Source organism: Mustela lutreola, chromosome 3, assembly GCF_030435805.1.
Source record: "Mustela lutreola isolate mMusLut2 chromosome 3, mMusLut2.pri, whole genome shotgun sequence".
NCBI classification, from domain to species: domain Eukaryota; kingdom Metazoa; phylum Chordata; class Mammalia; order Carnivora; family Mustelidae; genus Mustela; species Mustela lutreola.
The window spans coordinates 53,626,519-53,643,742 of NC_081292.1; the positions used below are offsets into that span (position 1 = coordinate 53,626,519).

At 39.0% G+C, this 17,224-nt stretch overlaps 1 protein-coding gene across 3 annotated transcripts in view; it reads left to right on the plus strand.

Annotated features, from left to right (window-relative positions):
• Window positions 1-17,224, plus strand: part of PAG1 (phosphoprotein membrane anchor with glycosphingolipid microdomains 1) — a 142,568-nt gene that overhangs the window by 45,504 nt on the left and 79,840 nt on the right. For 2 of the 3 annotated variants that reach the window (XR_009351696.1, XM_059166144.1), the window contains exon 2: window positions 802-871. The exons of the other annotated variant lie outside the window; for it this stretch is intronic. The gene's annotated coding sequence lies outside the window, so the exon portion shown is untranslated. The remainder of the gene's footprint in view (window positions 1-801; window positions 872-17,224) is intronic. 3 annotated transcript variants of the gene reach the window in all.

Here is a 17,224-nt window from a genome sequence, read left to right on the forward strand (position 1 = left end):
AGTGGATACTGTTTCTGAGAATATTCAGTCTAGTTATTGGGCCATTCTTTCATGACCTCTGCCTTTTACTTCCACTTAACATATTTTAAGTTGCCTTCCTAGATCCATAGTCAACAAAAACAAAATTTCAGATTTGAGATTACATTCCTCAAAATAGCATCACCCTTCCTCTTAGAGGAAATGATCTTTATAAGTAATAAGATCTTTATTTTAAGGTAAGAATGATGCTAACAAAAATATGGCACATTTCAAGAGGAAAATAAAATAATATGCCTAAATATATTGTAATTATCATCACACTGTTCTGTACCACTTTATTCCAGCTATCTTTGTCTTGAAAAGGCCATCATCATCTGGGACATGCAGCCCTTTTTGTTTTAACCCATGGTATCTTGCAGAACTCAGAAGGTCTCTGTGTGAGGTGTGCAGTACTAACCCATAGTCACTGTCCATGTCTGTGGAAAGAAAGGCAGAATGCAGCAATGTGTCTAAAACCTCCAGGGCATAATTATTCATCGTTGGGAGCACATGTAATGTCATGTACACTTTTCCGCATATATAAATTTCAGATAAATATATAGGTCTGTGAATATTTTAAATGAAAGGTTTAACCTTTGTTTTTCAACATTCTTTTTTTATAGTATTAAAATACTAAAGGTTAATTAAAGAGTTGTTGGTTGCTTTTCTTATTGTTCAGAACCTTAATAGGTAAATGAAAAGGTGATCATTTTACCCTTAGCTATTGTAATGTTCCTTCAGTTCAGAGTTTTGAAATTGTTTCTTCTTGTGTTTCCTTTCCAGAAAACACAAGGCCGTTCTCTTATTTAAGCAGTTGGGTGTAACCTCAGAGCCGGAAAAGAGTGATTTCAAGGTATTCACATATCTGATGTATTCTATGTTCTCGCTTATTTAAGCTTGCTTTTAGCTTAAGTTTGTATGGGAATCGATAGATTATTTGGGGACCCTGCACTGTAGAACTTAGACACAGCTTTGAAGCTGAAAAATCTCAAGAGTATTAGCCTGTACAGTTCCTAATTCAGCACCAGGGGTTTTTGCCATAGAGATTGTGAGACATCAATGGTTATGCTTTCTATAGTGTGGCATTTCCTATTGGTGATGGGCACAACCCTGGCTCTGCCTTCTAATACCAGTGAGAGACTGGGCAAAATGCCTACCCTCTCGGTCTCTCTACTCAACTTCTAGATAAGGATAATCACTGTTACCGTCTTAAGGGTTTGTTGGATAGATTAATAGGATGCTGGGGTGTTCCCCACTGTCACTGCCACCACAATCAAAATTATGAGGCTGTGTTCACTGTTCTCAGTGGTGTAAGGAATCTCATATATGCTAATGATAAAGTTGTATCAAATTTCCTTAATGACTTTGGGTCATTTTCGAATAGAACCGAATCCAGAAAAAAAATTATCCAACCTAAGTGAAGGACAAGTTAACACAAAGATATTTTAGATTTAGTTATAGCAGTTAGCTTACTACTTGATTCTCAATTTTTATAATGAATCCTGGGCTGCAAAGTGCTATGTTCACCCATTTAAAAGATTTACAAACCTCAAACACTGTGACCTGACTGACCTCTATCCATTATACATCATTATGCAATTCCTCTGCGGGGCTAGAAAGAAAGGCGTACATCTGGCTTGAATGTTCCCCATCTCTTTACAGAATGAATCTAGTAAAATAGGCCACTGTCTTTTAATTAAATCTTTCTTTTAAGTTGCTGAGAATTTCTTTCTCTTTCAGAGTAACCCTTTCCTCTTACAAGAACAGGGAGTGATTTCGGGGTCATTTTGATTACCCTCTGAGGTCTTTTTAAATATGACTACAGATTCTGGAAAACAGCCTGCCTTTTGTTAGTTAACTTAGTCTAAAGAATCAGTGCATTAAGAGCTTTGATTATCCACACTCCAAAAATGCTTCACTCTGATCACCCAACATTGGACTAAAATCTCAATTTGGGGATTAAATATTTTCTCTAATGCATTTCCATTTCCACTAGCTGCTTGCCTTACTCATTTTATTTGTGGGCCCGAAATGAAACATTTTCCAGTTGGGGGGCATTAAGGTTTAACTCAGAAATCTATATATTATAGAATAGGTCTCAGATGTTTCTGTAGTGGAATCACAGTCTTGAGTTTTTGGAAAGCATTGTATTGTGTGCTCCTTTTTTTGTTCATGGCCGATTGCTTAAATTTAACCAAGGATTTTTTTTCCCCCGACCAAATTTCCAGTGTGCTCTCTGCCGAATTCGTGACCCCAATGTTTTGGTTATCTTCACTTGTGTATCCCCGGCAGCTCTCAAAATTAATATTGGATTCAGTGAAACATTTTCCCCTTGCCCACCTGCTCACCTTCTGCTTATAACGGATTCCTTCTCCTGGAATCAATATTTCACTTAAAGGCATCACTGTCAACCCTGTGACTTAAGCCAGAAATCTCCAGCCTGACATTGCTTCACCCTCTGCATCCAGTGCACACCAGATTCTGGATTTAAGATCATATATGAAAATTCCAAGAACAGTGACTGGGGCTGGGTGAGGGCAAATATTAACTGCCAGCTGCTACAAATGTTCGCTGTAAATATCTTCCCAGTCTCTCCTCTGTCTGCTACCGTCACTACATTAGTTCTGGCCCTCATGACTGGCCTTCAGTCTGTTGCTAGAACTAACGTAAGTCTCTTCCAAAACTCTACCGATTTTAGGTCCCTTGCTCCCCAATTTAGAACGTGGTTTCCTACTCAGTGACTTCTGTGTACACTTTAACCTTGAGAATAGATCCAAACACTTTGGTGTGGACTCCACAACTGGCTCTGTGCAGCCCTCTCGTGCACTGCTTGCCTCTCCCCACTTCAGCATCATTTAGACTTTCAGCTTCATTTAGACTGAATTTCTCAGGATATTCCAACACACAGCGGGCTTTCAGGCACACGTGCCTTTGTGCGTGCTGTTCTTACTTCTGAGAATGCCCTTGCCCTTTTTTCCTTGATAAATTCCAGCACACCCTTCCAGATCCACCTCAGTTTTCATGTCCTGCGAGAAGCCCTCCTGATCCCCCGATATAACTGGGCTTCCACAGTTCTTAAGTTGTGTCTCTGATTGTGCTGTATTTAATTATCCACTTATATGTCTGACCCTCCTATAGATACTTTTGGAATTTTAATTGTGTGTCATTTCCAACTTAGAAGTAGATTCAGCCAATATCCTCACCAGCTTTGGTGATGACAGTAGTTACTTTTCACTGTGCTTAAATTTGAGGTTCAAAATTTAGATTACCCCGACCTATTTCCAGGCCTCTAATCGCCTTTGACTTGGAAAAAGTGCTTTAAATTTCCAGACTTGTTCTTCCCACATATCAGAAAGACAAGCAATGAGAAGGAACAGCATCAGTAACTGTTTGGTGAGACATGAGCCCTAATCCAAATCAACACATGAGTGTTTCTTGAGAGACCGCAGTTAACACAATTAGCAAAAGACTGGATCTTTGAGGAGTTAGAGAAAAAGAATGGAATTCATTTTTAATTCCAACCAATTGTGAGCAGGAAGACAAAAGCCTTGGCTTTGTAACCAGAGGTTACCACAGGCCTGTCAGGACTTTGAACAACTGTCTCCACTGTGAAAATAGGTTTAGCTTGTCGGGTGAGAGCAGGGCTGAGGAAATAGTGACTTTAGCCAGCTTTTATCTCTTGTTTCATCTTTGGCTCACAAAGATGAGGTTAATTGCAGCAGAAGCTATTAGCTTTATTTTTAAAACCAGTCAATTTTAATAGCAACCTGCTTCTGCCCTGAAAAATGTCCAAGAGCAGTAAGAAAGAGCTGAATAGAAAAGTATGTGTTACGTCGTGAGTCTTGGCTTTCTCTGGGCCAGTAGTCAACCAAATCCTTCCTTGGCAGTCTCTCTAATCTTTTTCTTTCTTTCTTTTTTTTTTTTTGCTGTCCTTAGCTACATCTATTGTGTGTGTGTCTTCTGAGTTATAAAAGCAAGATACATATTCACTACAGAAAACTGGAAAATGCAGAACTCCCTAGGAAGGAGAAAAGCTTCCACGGGAGGCTCTTAGCCAAAGAGAACCATTATCAGCATCTTGGCTGCTGTCAGCTTTGTAGAGTTTTCTCCAAGCAAACATAAATACTTTTCATGTTCTTATGTGAAATCTTGCATTCATAGGACAATTAATAATAGAGTGAATTCTCATATATTCACAATCCATATTCACACACTATCAAGATTTTGGTACCATTGGTTCATCCATTTCTTTTTTCTCCTTCCCTACCTCCTCCCTTTTGGAAATATCTGCTAACTACTTTGTAAAGAAAAATCCTGCTATGCTAGGAACTATGGCAGGCAAGCATTTGCCTGCCAATTTCCCCTACCCTCGCTTACCTTTTATTAGGGTGCAAAAGGTATGGTTTTACACTCAGTTATTGCATTGTACTTTGGGGATAAGTAGCCTTAAAGCTCAAGTCGATCACGTGCTAGATGGGTATTGATTTTTCCTCTTAAATCAATGTTTCCCCAGAGCATAGTTTTATTTATTCATAAAGCTAAGATGATGTCTGACAGGAGTTATAGCAGCGTAAGGCTGTGGTGAAGGCACAATACGGAGAGCTTTTGTAAGACTCGAAAATCAATGATGCTGGAGGGTTACTTCATAAGCCTGAAAAAGTGCATTTGCTGTGCTCCCAAGTGTGAAAGGAAAATTTCAGCATATGGTTAACGTCCATCCTCTGGGTTTTTGGTTTTTTGTTTGTTTGTTTGTTTGTTTTTGTTGCCACTTTGCAAAAGAACCTAAAGGAAGTGTAACTAAAATTGGAACATCAGGCTGGATAGAATCAGAGCTTCAACGACAACCCCTTGTTGACACCAAGTCTGTCAGCTTGCTCCTGAAAGACGAGCTGGGCCTGTTGATTGCAACCCTGTAAAGTTGTCCCATAGTGCAGGGATCCCACAGCATGGGTATCCCCAAAGGGCAGGTAACGCAAGTGTGTTCCCTTTTGGGGATACTTCCTTCACTTTGGAATACTTTTGTCTACTTGGTGGTATTTTAAGAAGACAGGATACCTCTGTGGGACACCTGGGTAGCTCAGATGGTTAAGCATATGCCTTTGGCTCTGGGGCTCAGGTCATGATCCCAGGGTCCTGGGATTGAGCTCTCCATCAGGCTCCCTGCTCAGCATGCACATGTGGGTGAGGGGAGGGACAGAGGGAGAGGGACAGAGAGAATCTCAAGCAGACTCCCTACTGAGTGCCAAGCCTACCACGGGGCTCGATCTCATGACCTATGAGATCATGACCTGAGCCAAAAAACAAGTCAGATTCTTAATTGACTGAGCCACCAAGGTGCTCCTGGAATTTTATCTATCAGTTCTCTGATCTTTACATGGTAGAACTGGCTGAGGAGTCAGATGACCTGGATGCTATCCTAGCAGCTGGGTGACCCAAGGTTGAGTTCTTGAGCTTCTCAAGGATTGAAGTTTTATTTATAGTGTCATTGTGTTTGTTCATTAACAAATGAGAGTTATTCACTTGACTTCCATCATCTTCCATATATCAAGATTTTTTTTTTCTTTTAAAAGTAACTTGTTGGGGAGCCTGGGTGGCTCAGTGGGTTAGGCCTCTGCCTTCTGCTCAGGTCATGATCTCGGGGTCCTGGGATTGAGCCCCACATCGGGTTCTTTGCTCATCAGGGAGCCTGCTTCCTCCTCTCTCTCTCTGCCTGCCTCTCTGCCTACTTGTGATCTTTCTCTCTGTCAAATAAATAAATAAAATCTTTAAAAAAAAAAAAAAAGTAACTTGTTGATATTTTTTAAAGAGGATGGAAAGAGAAAACAAAAGAAAAAATGGGTAGTTGAAATGAGGAATATTTTTGCATGAAAAACAAAGAAAGCTCTTTCCAGTTTAAGTGGTCCATGATTTTCTGTGAAAAGATTTCCAATGATTAACTCATCTACCAGTAGCCACAGTTTCCTTAGAAAAGGAAGTTTAGGAACTGGAAACTTCACTACCTGCTTCGGAGGGCAGCTGGGTGCTCCTGTTGGGTCTGTAGCTCCCAGGGGGCCCCAGTCCCCCTCCAGAGCTTTGGGACAAATCTCTTAGACACTGCCCCTTTGGCTCTTCCCTGTTTGATCTCTCCTGGTAGCAACAGTGTGAGAGCCTCTTCAGAGGAGGGTTCTAGGAACTAGAAAGGAAAGGACATAAAGCTGTTCACTGTGGTTACTGTTCACTGCTGGTCACATTTGTTTCTCTTTGTCTCGCTGTGTTAGGCATTGATACAGTGGGATGCCATGTCCATGTTCAAGGGTTTCTCCCCTTAAGCCCCAAGAAAGTTGCTGTTCTTTTTATGAGTAGATGACTCACTTGGCAAAAGTAAGACGATTCCAAGAGTTATTTTTGGAGTGTTGAGGTTGAGATTTTTTTTTTAATTCAGTTAACCAACATATAGTACATCATTAGTTTTTGATGTAGTATTCAGTTATTCATTAGTTGTGTATAACACCCAGTGCCCATCATAACACCTGCCCTCCTTAATACCCATCACCTGGTTACCCTATCTCCCCACCCCCTTCAGTTTGTTTCCCAGAGTCCAGAGTCACTCATGCTTTGTCTCCCTCTCTGATTTCTTCCCATCCAGTTTTCCCTCCCTTCCCTTGTGGTCCTCCATGCTATTCCTCATGTTTCAAATGTGAGAGAAACCATATGATAATTGTCTTTCTCTGCTTGACTTATTTCACTCAGCATAATCCCTTCCAGTTCCAACCATGTCAGTGCAAACAGTGGGTATTCATCCTTTCTGATGGCTGAGAAATATTCCATTGTATAGATGAACCACATCTTCTTTATCCATCATCTATTGAAGGACATCTCGGCTCCTACCATAGTTTGACTCTTGTGGACATTGCTGCTGTGAGGTTGAGATCTTATCTTCAGCAGAAACTCAAACTGCCTGGCATGAGAAGCACACTACAGGGCCTGTTGGAAGAGGAGGGGGTTGGCTCTTGGACTCTAACCATTAGGTTAAGGTTATTTGTTATGTTTTCTAAACATCTTTAACAAAGTCCTCCAAAGTCTTTCTGACATTCCTCCAGTATAATCAGCTTCATATTCTTTAATCCTACCCTTCTTCCCTATCTTTGAAAATTAACTTTGCACCCCTCCAGGAAGCTGTTTAGGAAAGTTGTTCTTCTTTAGCCCTCTGGGTTTAGCAAGTCAACACTCCTCATCAGTGGAATGATAGGTGTCACCGCTAGCTAGCTGACCCTGTATCCAAATTGGTAACACATGACAATTCTGAGTGGTGGACCTCTGGGAACAACCATAGTTTCTCCAGATGTTGACATGTTGCTCGGTCCATGCCAGAGCCCACTCTTCTTCGTGTGCTCATGCAGACACCCGAAAGACATCAGACAGGTTATGCTGATAGCCTGTCTCTGCTGGGGGTTTTTAACAATGACGAATCAGAAAACAGGGGAAAAGACAAGAAATTAGAATTCTTTCCAAAACTTCATGTAGGGAAATGACCACAGGTTGAGAATTCTATGAAGCTGAGTATTTCCTAGTGGGACAGCCAGAAAATATAGAAACTCAGGAGTGATAAACCAGGGTTTGCTATTTCATTTACACCAAGCTTTGCCATCGCTCTGTAAATGCCCCATAGCGCGAGGGCACACTGCCAGACATGAATGTGGGAAAATTGTTTTCCCACATTTGAATGTATTTAGGCCATCAAATGTGTACATACAATTTCAGGTATTGTTAGGCAATTATTAAGCCAAACAAGCTATGTTTGCAGAAGACCAGGGAAGTTTAATTTTTAGTTGAGCATATTCTTGAGCCTCTGCTAAAGAAAGAACTCCTGTTTACTTTAACTGGAGACATTTGCCTCTTGAGTGTCTAAGTGTGGTATAGGCTGCAGATAGCCACTCGGACTCGAAGCCAGCTGGTGGCACTGGGGATGGGCGTGGGTACTGTTACAGAGCACAGAGACACTCAGTTAAATTGTCAGGAGTGGCAGGATCAAATTATTTTATTGTTGACTGATTTCAAATTGCTTTGTCTTATAATCTTTTTATGTAATCTGACCAATATTCTACTGTTTAAAAATTATGTATGCTTCAAACACAAAAACAGGAGAAAAATGCAAGATTATGAGACTAAATCATATCTCTCCAATTTTTCCCAGCAAAGATAGTTCTTCCAAGTTGAAAGCATAGAGGATGGCTTCTTCTTGACAAGTGGATTGCAACTTAAATGTTACCTGCTCAAAGAGGACCTCCCAAGCATCCATGGCTCAGGAACTCCTCAAGACATTTTCACTTCTTAATCCTTGACCTTCTTAATTTACTTCCCCACTGATACTTTGGTGTTAGTCTTCTGTCATTCTTCACCTACCAGGAAGTGAGCTGAGACTTTGTTTTTTTCACCATGTATACTCAGTGCCCAGAGCAGTGCCTGGCCATTAGAGAGCACCCAAATGTTCTGGATCTGCTTTCTTCTCCGGATCTTCCCCTCATTTTCATCTTTGAGACCATTTCATCATTACCGCCTGGAAGCAGACCTGACTGTCGCCTTCCCTTGCTGTAGAATCCATGGTATTTTAAACTTTGTATTTTTTGTAATTAGCCAGTGTTTGCTTCCTGGTTGTAGCATCTGGCTGGCATGGTGATAACACATCTCCTGTCTCTTAATGTGATAGGTAGTTGAGGCAGGTGAGTCCTGTCAAGTTTTCCAATCATAAGATGGAGCTTCCAAAAGATTCTGAGAGAGAAACACATTTAAGAGTTACCCATTCACTGAAGGGTCGGTTGGATAGATTGTTCTGCTGTGATGGTAGACCCAAGCAATGACTTGTTTTGGCATCCTTTTTTGGTAGTGTTATTTAATTTACCCCTGGGACTAACTCTTACCAAAGGAAAGCTTTTTTTTTTTTTGGAAATGGTCTACCTCTTAACCCCCAGTTCCAGCCCAGATGCCAGAGTCTGATCTTGTTATGTCTGGGAATATTGCTTTTCCACTAATGGCTGTATTTTACATGCTAATGAATCCAGTCTTTTCTACAGGTCTGCTTTGTTTATGCAAAACAGATAAAAATGGGAACATGTATGAATCAATGTCTTCTTTCAGGTAGCAAAGAAGCTGCTGAGGAGCCTGCATATAATTTTATGGTCCCTCATGTCAGGCGAACCAAGGAAGTGTGGGTTCTGTGGTCATCAAAGATAATGTTTGTTGGATAGCGTTAGGTAGACAGAAAACAGATTTGAAATTCAGGGCCTTTGCCACTTCCTGTCTTAGAAAAGTCCACTTGATTTGGACCATCTTTTACACTTTGAAGGAGTCACATTTTTTTACCATAGTGGCCTGAAAGCATTAACCACACTCTTGATTTTCAATAATATGGAAAAGTCATTCCAAATTGGTCTTAACTATTAACAGAGGAAAGGCAGAAAATTAAATTAGCAAGGAGGTGTGCTCAATGCTATAGAGTCTCTGAAAAATCTAACTCTTGAGAGAAATTTATTCTGTTCTGGAAAGAATAGATTACTTTTCCAAGAGATGCTAAAATGGAATAATAGCAGGATTTTCAATTCTTACCTTAATTTTGCCATCAACTTGCTGTAATTTGCCTTTTTAAAAAAATCAGCCTGTAAGAAAAACATTATGGTACTTCTCTGTTATACCTATTATATAGAATTAACTCTGCAGATTAATTTAAAGATAAGGTATACTAATAGTCCAGCATTTCAGAAGTGCTCAGATCTTGGGGTATTTATTGATTTCTGTCTTTGAGCTTGATTAAAAAGGTGCCTCAGATCCGTGGAAACAATGAGCTGTTTAAAAATTCTAGGTTAAGAGTAAGTTTCTCTGGGTGAATAATGGGAATGAAACTTGGCTTCTTACTAATGGACGCAATTTTGAGTTTGGATCTAATGCCAGTGGTCTGGGGCAGAAGCACAAAAACTTACTTGCTTAATTTGGACTAATAATCAAGTCTTTTATTCTTTCCAAAAATAGGAAGTGGGAAAAAAACATTTAGGCTTTTTAAGTAAGATAAATGTGTTTTAAAGAAACCTGTTTACAGATCCCGGTGTAGCTCTGGCGAGGTGATAGACTCCTCCAGGAATTTAATGACCATTCTGGACTGTCTCTGAAGAAGGACACATGCACAGAAAGCTTTGCATGTAATTGCAGGCAGTCTAGAGACTCCCCAAAGTTGGCCAAGGACCCTTTGGCATCCATCTATAGGGCCCCAAATAAGCAAACCCCAACTTGCAATGCTAAGTAGGAGCTACACTTAAATTTTTGTGCAGTAAATACTGGTCATTTAATCCCTGGCATTAATGTAGCACCCAACGTGTATTTGAATGTTTGGATGAGTTTTAGTTAAACAGAAAGACATTTATTTAGTCCTTTAGCAATGGAGTATATGTTTAAGATTTTGATGACTATTAAAGAAGTAGTTATAAAGCTATTTATAGTTTTATGGAATAACTATAGAAATAAGCAAAAACATTTAAGTGTTATGAATGCTGTTTGCCCTTATATAGACTAATCATTTTATTTTCTCTTGCTCTACCTTCCTGGCCTTTCTCTAATATCAAAATACTAAATCATTTCATGCGTAGGAATAATTCATCCCAGTGTTCCTATTCTTTTGGAAAATTAAAACTGACTTTAACTCCATTTTAGCAATGATTGATAATTAAATACATTTAATCATTCAGCATATTTCATGTGATTATTGAGCTTTTAAAAAATGTTTGGAAAATAGTATTACTGGCAAGATAAAATATAAGAGTTCATTATTTTTACTTATTCCTTAGATTCCCTTTTCTTTTTAGGTTAGTAGCTTTTCTTGTACTTCTTACTGCTATATAGGTATATCCCTAGGCTAGCCCTTGTTTCACATATCAAGGAAAAAAGCAAAAATATATCTTTACTGAACTGAATACAAATTGAGAATTACATGTTTTCAAATTCATACCATACTAATTGGCCTTACATCTCTATGTTCTTCCTGCATGATCGCATCCAGTCCCAGGGCTTCACTGTCCTCTAACTCCGGTTGGCAGACTGTGACCTACCATCCAAATGAATACATTCTGACACCTGTTTTTTGTAAATAAAGTTTTATTAGAACAGAAACCCTCATTTGACAGCTGTTGTTTATTGCTGTGTTGATGCTGCAAAGGCAGAGTTGAGTAGTTGTGATAGATCATATGGTCTGTAAAGCCTGAAGTATTTACTGTCTCGGCCCTTGCAGAAAATGATCGCATACTCCTATCTTGCTTATGACTTTCAACCTTCTTCCTAAGATCTTAATTCCTAAATTTAGCCACCTACCAGATTTCTTGACCTCCATGCCCCACATCCACCATAAAATCAACATTTTCCAAACTGTGTTCTTAGGTTTATTTCCCACCCTTATGTTTATTTCCTCTGTCTGAGTTTCCCGTCTCAGTTACTGGCACCACCAGAGGCCCAAGGTGCTCCTCTCCTTTATATTGTTCATGCCTGACCTGTCACCAAGGCCAGACTATCCAAAATAATACGCATGCCTGACAGACAGTAACCTAGGCTTTTAAGTAACCAGTGCTTATCGTTCTTATATTCTCAGGCCCCACCTGCAGTTACACCAGAAATTTCTTCTTTGGCCTTTTAGAAGTTGCCATTAACTATAGTTAGTGAGAAATAATTATTGGCATGTTTCCACCAAATAAGCCATGGAGAGATGTGTCCATTTCTCAACTTTAGTTACTGCTTCACAAGTAAGAATTTAGGAGTGCTGGGAAGTCAGAATATTGTGAAATTGTATTTTATCATTTGAATACACTGAAGAGAACATGACCGTTTGATTTACTGAGTTGTCCCTTTAAAAGTACTCATTGATGTTTTATTTTTTTAAATTAATTTATTTATTTTCAGCATAACAGTATTCATTATTTTTTCACCACACCCAGTGCTCCATGCAATCCATGCCCTCTATAATACCCACCACCTGGTACCTCATTGATGTTTTAAAATTAAATCTTTGTTCTTTGTGCATGGCCTCATTGGCTGGGGCATGACAAGTTAAAAACTCTAACATTAGATTACCATTTTTTTTTTTTTGGTTCATCCAAAGAACATATTCAGATAACAAATGCATTTCTAACCTCATCAGTATTACTTGAATATTGTTTTAAGGCTTGTGATATTATTAACTCTACATTCTCTTTTATGAATTTAAAATTATGCCATAATAACTAGTGACAAGCATAGAAGAGCATAGTAAAAATAAATAAACTTTGAAATGCAAAAGGATTAGTGGGGATAATAAATCTCCACTCAGAGTTTTAGCAGTTTTGATCTCGGCATTTGTTTTATCCAGCAAATATTACCATAATACTTTAATTTCAATTTCTCTATCTGAAAAATGATGCAGGAGCAGTCTTTGTTTTCAAGAACAACAGCAATGTTTACAGCATTTAAGTCCAAAGCAGAGGTCATTAATTAATTCTAATCCTCTGAGCAAAGACATTATTAGCCTTTGTGTAACATTAGGATTTGGTGTTGTTCACACAAAATAATCCAAAGAATAATAGTTCCCCATGCTCAACGGTGATCTTAAAGATTCCTGTTTTTCTCTGGTGAATGATTATGTAATACATTAATAGGCTTCTCCAAACACTTCCTGAAATTTTAATTATCTGTAGATTCTCAAAGCTATATTTTGATCAGACATGGAAAGACGCAATGGAGCTCAATTACTGTCAAATTTAGAATGATTTTACATTCTGATGTAGAGAAAGATGCCTCCCGCCAGCAGACTTCAAAATAGCTGAAATGCTTAGAGAAAAAAAGGAGGTGGTTGAGGATATTAAGCTATAATATTGTCTCCTTGTCCCATGGGTCAGGCGGTTGGGTGCATTGAGATAGCTGCTGGCTCCAAGACTTTCACTGGTCCCTTGGTCAGTGGCGGTGGCGGCCTTGGGACCTCCCCCCAAAGACGCAGGATGCCATACACAAGTCTCCCTATACGGTCTCACATAAAAATCACTTTCAGGTCTTTAGTGAATAGGCTTGAGCAGGTCAGTAGTCCCTTCCAGTGATCTTTTTTCTAAGAACGAGGCAGTTTGGGGCAGAACAAAGAGATGGAGGCTTCTGTCACCAGTGTGATTATGTCACCTCAGATGAGCCCCTTAACTCTTTTCCTACTTGAAATGGGAAGATGACTCCTTCCCTACTTTATGAAAATTTCCAAGGATGGGAATGATGTTTGCAGAGCCCCTGGCATGTGATAGATGCTTCGGAAATTGTGGTGGCCGTGGTTGTTGATGTTATAGTGACGACAAGAACAACCACAACTGTGCTGAGGCATTACACTTGTTAATTATATAACATCTCTGTTGGGTTTTCTCATGTCAGCTCTGTCACTCACAGGTGCTCTCATTAGCTGAGGGAAGGACGAGTGATCTCAGTCTTATAAATAGATCTTCTCTGGTGATATATTTTCTATGATATGAGATCATGACTTCATGTGATTGAGAAAAATGTGTAAAATCTGTGCAGATATTCATAACAGCACTTTTTTTTAAATGAAGAGGTTGGAAGCACCTACCTCAACAAGGAGGACATGACTAAGGATATAAAAATAGATAATGTTTTATAATTTTTAATGGTGTATGCAGGCTGTTTTGAAACATGGAAATGTATATCTGAGATAACCAAAAATGGTCATTCTGGTGTTTCTTCATTGATGGCAACTTCATAAATATTTCTGTAAAATTGGAGACCAAAGGAAACTTCAGAAGACAACATATAGGGTTTTAATGTTCACTGGTTTCTTTATTTCCCACAAAGTTGCTTAACTTAAGAAATTATGACCTGTCTTAAGCATGTAATAATCCTCATTTACTCATTCGAATAAGAAAGAATGTGCATTCCGTGTTCCTAATGACAGGTTTGAAGAGGAACTCTTGGAGTGAAATTATTTTGTAAATGAGTCTTCTTTTTCTGGGTTGCCAAAATCTGGTATGTGTATGATAAGCCAAAGAAGTTGAGAAGGTTGAACAAAAGACTTAAATTTTTTATTAATCCAGCACAAATAGAGAAATACATAAGTAGAGACATCGTTCTGTAGCAATTCTGTGCAATTTCTAAACCTCATGGTTTAGAAAACTGCGTAGTCTTTAAAGGGCAGCTGACAGTGATGTATATAAATTAGGACTTGTGTGTGTTCTCATTTCTCCTATCCTTTATCACATCTAACAGGGCTTGTAGCGCAGCAGCGTTCATTTTCCAGAAGAGAGCCATGCCCTCGGGCACTGTGCGGGATCCTTCAACTTGGGCTTGTGATAACATTGGTATCACTGTGATCTACCCTGGCGTTCAGACATTATCAGAGACAACTTAGAGGTGGACAGGGAAATATGCACTACTAAGATATAATGCTGCAATTATTCGGAGTTGGTTTTTTTTTTTAAACGTAAGATGCACTTTGTCTCAAGACAAGAAAGGTATAAGGCGAGTATAGAGTTAAAATCCTCCAGAGGAAGAAGGTGGTGGAAGGGGATGGGCCCATAAAACACACTTGGGCCCACCCACCCCCCTCTACTTGTTCAATTCTGGAAGATTGATAACCCCTGGAGGGGCGAGATGGGGGTTTGTGTTTCATTTGTAATGAGCACATGGTCTACTGTGTTCTGCCGGCTTATCAGCAAGAGTGGGGCTACGACTGTGGGTCATGTCCCTGGATGATTGACTCAGTCGCCTGCTTTCCATTTTACTTTGCTTCATTGGCTTTCTCTACATCATGATTGCTTGCCTTTCTTGCAAGGAAAGTTTCTAGAAGGAAACCTCCCTGAAATCCAAATGTTTTTATGACTCATTGATTCATTTATAGGCAGAGATAGATAAAAAGCAACAGAGGTGCTAGTCTTTTTCCTTTCAGGACAAACCATGGGTCTTCTCTCTCATATTTTGACATTTTATGACAACTGCACTTAGGAAGAGGCAACCTCCCATTAAAATTGTGGCTGGAGAGCTACAGTGTGGTGCTGGTGCCTGTCTGGGACCTTAGATATGTAAAACCCTAGACCTGAGCTTCAGAAAGGGTCTTCTTCAGTGACATTATCATCACTGTGCCTATGTATGACTGCATAAATCTCAGCTTGTGTCATTAGATACATTTTGACGTTTTGGTACATGAATGAGGTAGGCTAATTGATGTGATTAGATTCTCATTCATTAGATAGAAGATTAAATGCTTTATTTAAAAATGCCAAAGGATATTTTTAATTTGGCATCTTAATTTTAATTGAAACACTATCATTTGAATTTGGGCATTGAGGAGTAACAATGAAACATTTTTAATTTCTAAAGTAAATGATTAAGCTGTATTAAGTTTAAAGCAGTTTTTCCTACCTTTGCTCATACAGGCGAAATATTTGCAGAGTTATTTTTGTTTTTATTTGTAGGTAAAATTAAGAGTGCATTGAACCTGCCATATGCATGTCCTGTGTCAATTAGGATGACGGGTGGGCGGCAGGGAGAGACAAGGAACCATCTCTAACCCAGCATCATTGTGGGGTTTAGTACATGGTAGGTGCCCAATAACTATTGAATCTCTGAATGGGAATTGGCAATCTGAAATGGAGTACTGGCCTGCCAGTCCTTAGGAATACCACTGAAGCTCTCTGAGCCTCAGTTTCCTCATTTGTAAAGTAGGTATGATGACATCTATTCTGTTGTTTTAAGGGGAAGCTGTGCGAGTCAAAGGAAAAATGTGTGACACATCTTTGAAAACTGGAGAGGGCTTTCTCTGAGTAATTATTACCAGAATTATTATTGTGTTTTAACACTGCTTGTTAGTACCATATGTTTGTTAGTTCTGGCATCCAGTTAGCATTCCATAAAGGCATATTTCAGTTAAAAAACAGATTATGTGCCAAAAATAAAATTGAAGAGAAGTTAGTAATTTATCACATTAATTGACCTCTAAAGTTTTATTGAAATACTGTGTTTATTTTGACAAAATTATAATTACTAATGTATTAAATTTATAATTTATTTAATAATTAGTTCAATTTTTTAGGCTTTTTTCATGGTGGGTCACTCAAAAACATACACTTAGACAACCAAATCATTATTTCCAAAAAAACCCACACAGCATATTGATAGATTTTTGTATGTTTGCAAGGCTTTTATGTAAGAGTGAGATAATGTAATGTATAACATGAAAGTGTCGATTGTAAGTAAATGAAAGTTTGGCTTATGGGTGGATTGCCATTACTGCTTTGGAAATTAGATTTGGATATATATCACATAAAATTCACTCTTGGCTGTGCTGTAAATTGAATGATAGGGTTTGGTTGAAAGAAGATCTTATAGGTTTTGATGAAGAAAATTAGTGTACACCTTATCTTTTATTCTCTCGCTCAGTGTGCAATTAAATTTACTCTGTAGGATCATAGTGTTTAGCGTATAAGAATGTTATATTCACCCTGCCTATATTAACTTTATGCTTAACACTGCTAAGTGATACCAAAAGTGCATTAATAAAGTCATCAATATTAGCTGGACTCACAAGTATTGTAGTCCTAAGTTTTGTTTTTAATCTTCTCTATATCCTTAATTGGATGATGCAATCATGTTTGAACCCATCTGTGCATATTTTTACTGTACATTGGGCATTGTGATGAAGCCCTGGAGGGTAAAGACTTACGAGACACGACCCAAAATTATGTCCAGGCAGGGATATGGGACACAATCTCATGTCACTTGTTTAAGCTATCTAATAGTTTGCATACTTACATATATGAATATATACTTACATATATCAGTGATGTCAGAGCCTTTGATTAAAAACCACAATAGTGGTAACTCTCAGACATTCCCAAGGTCTGGGGGGAAAAAAAGTAAGAGATAGGCTACAATAATTGGCAGGTAAGACTTAAAGATCACCTTTATTGCTAGGAAAGGTCGGGTTGGAGTGCAGGGTTTTTGCTAATCCCAAAGCCCAGGAGTAAGTAGAGGCCATATTGGCAGGACAGGCCTCTCTGTGGGCCCGAAGGAGCGGCTCACACTATGGCATGAAGATCAGAGGAAACCACATCTACTCAGAGGACAGCCCCACTCCCTAGAGGAAGAAGGGAGTTGCTAAACCTGGAGTACCTCCTTGGTGCTTCCTCTGGTCACCCATCAGAGAAGTCACTCCCCCTCATGAAGTAAATGGAGA